Source organism: Aedes albopictus, chromosome 1 (genome assembly GCF_035046485.1).
Source record: "Aedes albopictus strain Foshan chromosome 1, AalbF5, whole genome shotgun sequence".
Classification (NCBI taxonomy): domain Eukaryota; kingdom Metazoa; phylum Arthropoda; class Insecta; order Diptera; family Culicidae; genus Aedes; species Aedes albopictus.
The window spans coordinates 51709926-51719120 of record NC_085136.1 but is presented as its reverse complement, the minus strand read 5'-3'; the positions used below and the strand labels follow the sequence as shown (position 1 = coordinate 51719120).

The 9195-nt window shown below is 39.1% G+C and overlaps 1 long non-coding RNA gene across 1 annotated transcript; it reads right to left on the bottom strand.

Moving 5' to 3' along the window:
- Positions 1 to 2705: 2705 nt before the first annotated feature.
- Positions 2706 to 8873, bottom strand: LOC134284938 (uncharacterized). The gene is made up of 2 exons (XR_009996012.1): positions 3213 to 8873; positions 2706 to 3137 (listed from the first exon to the last, which is right to left on the bottom strand). It is a non-coding gene; the product is annotated as an uncharacterized LOC134284938 (long non-coding RNA).
- Between the last annotated feature and the right edge of the window lie 322 nt (positions 8874 to 9195).

Genomic DNA, 9195 nt, shown 5'->3' with positions numbered 1-9195 from the left:
ATGCGCTTGAAACATCGACACTGCTTCGCTGCTACATATAATATCGTGCAAAGTGGTGATAAAGAAAGAGAAACAATCATCAAAACAACAATTTCGCTTGAAATGTGTAATTTCCGAGATAAGCACTAGCAACACACGAGCCACACACCCAAAAAACGGCGATGTACCGAGTTTGACAGATGTGTCTCCCCACTGATATTGTCGCGCTTATCTTTTATTAGGGTCTTGCGGCGGTCGTAATCTCCCAAGGCATACAGTCACAGTGACACTCGCAAGGCAAAACTAAAGGAAATATGTTCCCGCCCCAGAACAAAAACACGTGGGTTTCGCGAAGTGACAGATATTTGTGATTGTATTTGTGATGAACGGCAAGAGTGGCTCAGTGAGATAAAAATAAAAATAAGAATCAAGTCCCTATATTATTACCACATGTTTTTTTTTCCTTTAATTTTTAGTATATTATTAACATTGTTGACCGAACCAAAGAGTTCTTGTCCTAAAGAAGAAACTGAACTGTAAATACTTAAGGTTTTTCTCTTCCTTTTCTGCACTTTTGACATATTTTGCATAAATTTGCTTCCACATGGACGATTCGATTGGAGATGAAACGCCTCTCAATAATATCATGGCGCGGTTTTATCAGCCATCTTCGCCTGGGCCTTGGGTTGCGTTGTCTATTTGTGGCGCAAATGCAAACCATTCAATATGCTTTCGATTCCTCGAGAGCTGACGCGTAAAGCCTGGAACACATGACGTCCGTTCCGTCGAGGTTTGCGTTTTTTTTGACAGTTTTCCCATGGGAAATGTGTCAAACTACTGTCACGCACACGCAAACGTATGCATTGTGTGGGGCACTTAAGTATCCTGGGACCGTTATTCATCAAGTGAAAGAATCCAAGCTGAGTGTTACCGCACCTAGCTACAAAACTGCAAATGAAATTGCTCAGCACGAATCGTTTTCTGTTGGATATGCGGTCTATGTGCCAGCAGGAGAAGTGGAGGTGGAGGGGAAGATCCTCGACGGAACGCTGACATGTGAGGACATCAAGACCGGCTATGGGCGGATCAAAAATAGGTCAATTCCTGATGTGGCTATCCTAGACTGTAAACGCTTATCTGAGGCTACCTTGAAAGGAAATAAAAAGGTGCACTAGCCTTCAGCGTTTTTTCGGGTGACCTTCCCGGGATCAGTCCTCCCGGAATTTGTTGTAATCGATAATGCTTTTTTTACCTATTGCGTGTTTTTAGGCCGAAGGTATTTAATTGTACCAAATGCAAGCAGTTTAGTCAAAAGCTTTTGCGACAACAAGCCCCGTTGTGGCAAATGAAACCAAGCTAATTTGAAAGACTCTTGCACACAGGAAGCGCAAAAATGTAGCTTCTGTGGCGGAGATTCACACGACTTACAAGTTTGCCCGCACAGAAAGAAATCATGAAAATTAAACAGCACGTAAGTTAAGCATCGGCTGAAAATTATAGCAGAAGCTACAAAATTACAGCCATTTACTGAGAGATGATAATGTCCGCTCAGTAATCAGCCAATCATGCATACTGTCTACATTTTTTGAGACATATCCGCTAGAAATTTACATGCAGTAACGTAAACGAGGACAGCTACGCTCAGTCGTCTGCCTCGCTGCGGAGATTGCTCTCTCGCTCTCTGTGGCAGAAGCGGTACAACAGTTTGTTCTTTTATGGTGGAACATGTTTATCTTTGATTGCTCTCTCTTCAGCTTGGTGAGACAGCCTAGAGGTGTTAGGCGTGAACTCTCACTCGAAAGATCTGAGTTCGATTCTCATATAAAGATTTTTATAAGTTTCTCTGAAAAGTCGATGCTTAATTAACACTTTTCTCTCAGCAATCAGCAGTTTAATTTTAAGATCACACATAAATTTCTATCGAACACGATGGAGGTCAACTTGTTACATTCAGTTCGTCATAAATTTACAGATTTTGTTCGTACTGTGTATATAAGGGTGTTCCAGAACAAAATATATCAAAAAATCAACTTTTTAAGGTTTTCCTGATTACAAATGTGATAATTACACATGTTTCCTTCAATTTCATTGGCACACGTTGTTCAGAGAAGTTGTAGCAAACAAGTATATCTTTCAATTTCTGCCGAAAGAATTAAGTTTTGACAGGTTTTAGTGTAGTTATGATTTTTTGAAGTTCAAAAATAGTCGAAAAACACAAAATTGATTTGATGCACCTCTTAATTTCAATGGATTTGTTGAAATTTTGACCACCCGCATAACCATGAACCATACCAGGACTGTTTACTATACTGTGCACAACTATTTATAACTGTATCTCAACAGTATCACATAACGCCCAAAGGAACAATAAACCAACAGAACCATAAACGGTTTCGACAGTGTGATAGATGGTTATCGAGCAAATTACAGTATGGGGAATAGGCGGTTAAGTTATGTTACAATAAAAAAGCGCCCATTTTCTCGAACAAAATATTTCGTTTACAGTTTGCCATAAGGTCAATATACTATCCATTTTTTGCTCTGTTTACTGTTAAACAAACAGTTGTAGAACGTTTGAACAATAAAATAGGAATAAAAAAAGAAATGTATGTGTAACTATTGCTGTACAGTTCATTATGGTTCCATGGTCTTATATTATATTGTTCAATTACGATTGTAATGTCAGCTTTTAATTATTGGGTGGTAATAAAATAAGTTAAAAACAATTTGAAAATTACACATTTTTATTTACCTAAGAAGTTGTTTGTTTAAATGTAAGTTAACACAATATCAAACTAAAGCGGCAATTATAAATATTATTCGAATTTTCACATTTGAATTGCGCTGAATCTTGCTCAATGGTTCCTGTTCCAATTGTGTTGTCGCTTCTGTCACCGCGTTTATCAGCTTCCCGAGCTGCGTCAATAAAAATCTCCCGAGCCACTGAGCTAGGCTGATCGATCCCTTATCGGTTTCCGGCTTTGATCCTTGCTTTCATGCCATCCTCCGCTTGATCCGCCGTATCGTTTTGCTTCCGGATCGATTCCTTCGTCGGTGATGTCCCGCCTACGGTCCGATAAAACTCATCCGTAAATCAACCAAATGATGTACTTTCTATCTCCAGAAGCTGTTTGGCCAACGTAGTCGGTACATCCGATCTGCAAAAAAAAGTCCATGGAGGCAAAATTGGTGAAAACATATTGATAAAAAATCGTAACTCAGAAAGAACTTACCTCCAAAAACTAGCTATTTCGTTCCGCCTGTTCCTGCACATGGCTCGAATGTTGGTTTTCTCCGGTCTGCACTGCGGCCGCAGTGAAAGAAGCCTTCCCGGGAGCGTATTTCACCAATTTTCCACGTTGTTGTTGATTTTACCTCGCGGATTTTGCACCGCAGCTCTCATGTTCGCGCGGAACTCGAGTAACATTCAATATGGGCCTATTTAGATTTCGGAAATGAGACACTAATAAACACGCGATACCAGCTTTTTACGCTATGATGAGGGGTGATTCAATCAGTGTTGTTGAGTTCCGAGAGAATCAGTGAGAGATACTGATATTTTCTCTCTGTTTGAAACAACCGCTTCGATCGGTGTGTTGGTACAGCCTACATACACTGCCACTCGGGAAATGAACAAGTCTGGAGCAACATTTGAAAAGGGCATACAAGCAGTGGTAAACAATGACTTCACACGTCGCTCCCAAGCCCCCATCAGCTTATTCACACAAACTAAGACCGTTAACAGATAGAGCAAACAACGATCATTGGGATAACGGTTTTCATTTGCGTGGGCGGGCTGCTGTTAGGCCCCACGGAGCGTTTTAGAAAAAAGACACAAGACCTCTTGGGCCCTTTTCAAATGTTGCTCCAGAAGTTTACACGTTTAATGGCTAAGTTCATTCAGCCGCACCAACCGAATGGACAGTCGGGCAGCAAGGCCGTGATTCTCTCACGCATTGATCGAAGTCGGTTGTAAACATTGCGGTGCTCAATCACTTGGCGATAATTTTCGCAGAAGATTGCTGAGTGCGTTCATTTTGATCGAATCAGTTTCTTCCAAAAGTTCTTGTTGATGTAGCATTAGGCAGCAATCGACAGGCATGTTTTCACGTTTCTTCCTGTTGCACCCAACCCAAAGCAAATGTTCGTTTAAATAAGAGACTTTCACTGCATGTTCATACAAGTCAACCATTTGTCCTCTAATTGTCCTCTAATATATCAGCAGGGGAAGTCCCCAAAAGTCCCTGGAAACCACTCGAATCCCGAATGCATCCCAAAAGCCAAATACTAAATCATAAATTAGTACACTTTTCCACACGAACGAATCAAGCGTTTTCCATTTACAATCAGGATAATTGACTGGCCTCTGATCATTAAATTTACACCAACCCAAGCAGCAGTCAGGGTTCTCCGACGACTGACGACCGGCACATACCTTATAATTTAATTGCCCCAGCTAGCAAGCATATGTTCTGGTTTCGTCATCATTGATGACGTCAAACTCAACATAGACCCAACCGTTATCCGATGTGGGTCCAGCAGTGGCCCAGCATTCGTTAAAAATTGACCCGACTTCCGATAATTTTTCAGTGTGGCGGAATGTTTGTGCTCCGTGCTCAGCTAGTCATTTAAGTGACATTTTTTTTTTCAAATGGCAAGGAATCGCTTCCTGTTAGATGGTTGCTCTGGCTGACTGAAATCGTTTTAAGATGACTAGAAGCAAACATAAGTGAAACGATTTGTCGGTTACTGTTCAAATGACTTACTGCAATAAGAACTTCATGCAAAACTAAGAGGTACCGCTAAAAAAATAAAACATTTTGTTCCTTCAGCATATTCGTTACACGGTACTGCACTGTGTCAAAATTTGAGTTGAATTCATCAAAGCAAACCATAGTTGACAATTTTGATCAAAAATCGGCGCCTGTCTGATCAATTATGAGATACAGTGTGTATTTCCAGTTGATTAATGTTTTTATTTTGAAAATCGGTCGACAAATAGCTGCAAACTGAGCTTCCGAAAATTATCAGACTGCGATAGAAATTGATTCGATCAAGACACAAAACGTGAAAGGCGCAATCGGATCGGAAAGTGAAAATGAACATCCGATTGGCAGAAACGATTCTATCAGTTCATTACAAATACATGCGATGATGAACACTTGTTTAAATGACAGCAGTGCAAGATCACTCAGTATTCATTCAGATTTTGAGTTACTGTGCCAGTTTTCAAACGTATAGGTGATGCCAGGCCCTTTGCTGTGGGTGTTGATTGAGTGGGGAAAGAGTGACTGATCGGGTTTTGAACTGAGTGAAAACATCCTTGGATTCAATTTTGACAATTCTTGCCGACAGCCCTTGCAGCACCAGAGATTTTTTTTTCTCTCTCTTTATGGCACAGACCTGTTTGGTCCATATTTAACACCAGAGATCATCACAGTAGCCAAACATTCAAACAAAAATTTCAGTTCAACTTTTTCAAAATGTCAAAAATTTTTACCGTTGTTGTTTGCAAGTTTTTCCATGAGTACTTTTTTTTTGTACAATTTAAATAAAACCATTTTTTTTTCAATTTTAGGTTCATGGTTGTCGCCATCATTATATTGGCAATACCGAATTAAATGGAACAAGTAGATAAAGGAATAAGTTGACGTCGAAGAACCAAATGATTTTGTTCCAATGGCCGCAACATCATCTACACTGAAAAAAAGGACATAGTAATTATGACCGGATCGAGGGTCAAATTAAAACACTTTTACTACTTGATTTTGGTAGACCATGATTCCTTCTTGAAATTACCATGTGCGGGGTTAAATTTACCATGTCGCTTTATGTTTACATTTTATGGTAACTTGGAATCTGTTTTCATGGTTCATTTTACCATGTGTGTGAAAAGCAGCATAGTTCACATAACCATCGTTATATGGTTTAGATTACCATGCGCATGGTTCGACGTGCAGTGCCCCCTTTTTGTTTACATTCTAAAAAAATCACAAAAAATACATTTTCATCGATCTTTAATTGATTTTATTTTAGGTTTCATTGCATTTAATCAAATTAAAAGAAAAGAAAAAAAAAACAAAACCATTTGGACATCTGGTTGAATGAACATCTTCTTTTGAATACCTGGTGAGGCATTGGTAGAACGAGGAACTATGAACCCGGTGCTCAAGTCATTTCCAGACTCTGGAGTTTCGCGATGATGCTCAGCTGTGATAAGGTGATGTTTCCTGGACTTTCGGCAGCCTTGACTAGGAACTTATGATTGAGGAACTTCAGGAATGTGATTGAGAGCAGAATAACCGGTGAAGGAACGTTAGACATCCGGAATCCTAGTGCCTTGCTCATCGGTGCTGGAAGTGGCCTACTGAGTGTCACTACTTCCTCACTTCATCCATCTCCTAATCCGTATTTCCCCCTTCAGTCGTCTTCCACAGTTGTGGGCGCCATTTCCTCTTGTTTTCCCGAAGTTTTCTTAGGCCTCTATCATGGGCATAATATGCTACGAAATGCTCACAAGTTATATTAGTACTTCTTTACATCCAATAAAATTCTGTTCGTCCAAGACACAGGTGGATCGATTCCGGTGACACGCGATTATTGTCCTGCTGGGAAATAAAATGGATTGATTCAGGAACCGTCTTTCATCGGCTGGATCTGTGAACACAGGTCATTGGAGAGCCTGATAAACGGAATCGGTTAGCGTTATTTAATTTAATTGAAATTGTTTCTGAATGACCACACTTACCTTATTGTGCAGACTTTACAACAAATTGAATCCAAAATTATGCACATTGCCAAAAAATATGGATACGTTATTTGCTGTTACCTTAAGATTTTGACAATGGGTATTTGCCTATAGGCTAACACGATTGGCCGTGTGAACTTATAAAAATATTTTCATAACCAAGAATGTTGCCTGTTCATGTTTACCATGAAAATAGTTGTGCTGTCCAATTATATAGTAAAATTTGCATCACAAACATAGTTGACTTGAGCGGTACAAATAGTGAATGTGACTATGTAGTAGGTTGACAAATGCATAGTAGTCATCCCCAGATGCTGGTGTTTGATACAATATTTATAGTTATGGTAACTAAAATGTGGCGTGGTAAAAATAAAAATGGATGGATAGTTCCGATTACTATGATATTTTTTTCAGTGTACCCACACGACGGCAGATTTAACATTCTCTTCATTAAACGTATAAAAATCCGTTGTAGTTATTCACAAATCTTGGAGTGCGAAACTCGTTCGTTCTTTTATTTAATATCGGGTGCACAGAACTAGGAAGGATCCAAAATAGGTTAAATGCATTGGTCAATTACCTTCTGGAAAAACGAAGTTGCGGGAAAGGGTAATTAATTATTTATTAGGGAAACGTTTATATATGAGATACACAATTATTTTGGAAATCTTGTTTCAAATTCGTCACTCGGACAGAGTGGCTATGTTAGAGAATTTTAATTTTCAACAACCTAAATCCCATCAATGTAATTAGAACTAGAGAAAAAGTCGTTCCAATGTTGTAGGACTTCACTACAAATAACTATAGTGTACTGGCATCTCATGTGGAATACTGATTCGGAATTATCAATTATTAATAACACTTTACCACTTAGGGCCTGCCCATAAATTACGTAGACTCTTAGGGGGGGACGGAGGGGTCTGGCCAAAGTCTACGCTCCATGCAAATTCCGAAAATTTTGTATGAACAAAAGTCTACGGAGGGGGAGGGGGGTCTGAGATTGCTCAAAATGAGTCTGCGTAGTTTATGGACAGCGCCTTATGTGGCATTCGTGTCTGATTCGGAAGGATAGAGAGAACGATACCAGGAATGAAAAATCTATCAAGAATTTCAAATGGTCACCAAGCCAGAGCCAAGTGTACAGAATGTGTTTGTTGCTGAGTAAGTTGAGATTGCTGATGACAAAGTTGTGACCATTGATACAAAATCATTCGTTTTTTTCGACGTCCTCTGCATTTTCCATTCCTTTGGTTTCGTCATTACAAATAATGGCGGCTATCATGTACCAAAAACTGTAGGAAATGCTGTAAAATATTAAATTTAAACAAAAAATCTGAAGGAAAAACTTGAAAACATCAACAGTGAAAATTTTTGACATTCTAGTGGAGTTGAACTGAAATTTTTGGCTACTCTGATGACCTCTGATGCTGCAAGGGCTGTCGGCAAGAATTGTCAAAATTGAATCACCCTTCATCATAGCGTAAAAAGCTCGTATCGAGCATCAAAGTATGGAACTGAGGGACCATCGATGCAAAAGTGCAGAAAAATCTGAAAATGCATTGAATCATTCTAATGCGCTGAATTTTTAATTTATCTGAGTTCAAAGTGTGTTGATGCTTACTTTTCGTACCGTAGATGGAAGCTTTTGATGTGTTTCGCGAAAATGCAATAACAACAAGCTGGAATTTTTTTCTCACAAATATAAAAGCGTGCTATACTATTTACCAAACTGTTGAACAAATGTGATTTATAGTAAAATGCAGTGGTGTACGTGTGTTGCGCAACTGTGAAGGCTAACAGTTTGATATGAGGTGATCTCATATTGCTACAATATTACGCAAGTTTTCATCGCCACATAGTTGAACAATGTTTGGAGACTACCCAAGAAACAAGAGTAGCTGAACAACAGTTTCTTAAGCTGAAGTTTGCTTAAGATAAGTTTGTTAAACTCTCATACAGCTCAAATGTTCGTTGGGTAGAATATAGTGTCACTGTCTGTCATGGTTTGACCAAACTGTCGTTTGTAGTCAACAGCTCCAGGTTTCACATTGTTCAACAATAAAGCTACGGTTTGAGAAAACCTAACCTTTTCAGATAGGAGAAATTTACTGTTTGGACTATATGTCAAATGGAATTTTTCTATGCGGGCAGTTACTTCTTTTAGGATGTCAATCAAAATATGGGAGTGGACTTGAGAATCAGAGAACATTTTCGAAAAGGTGGACAGGCCTAGTAAATACGCTTTAAAAACACCAAAAACCATTTTGAGATATACTCGTAAATATCAGCCAAAAATATAAAAATTTTGATTTTCCACGAAACAAAAATTACAAAAATGCTCAAACTTTGTTGGGCCGCCCAGTAAATTACCACTGGGCATATATTGCGATGCTACAGCGTCGGCCCATGATGAAGAGAGAAATGTCAAATACAAAGTGAAAAATACTCTGTAATCACGTTACTGCGAA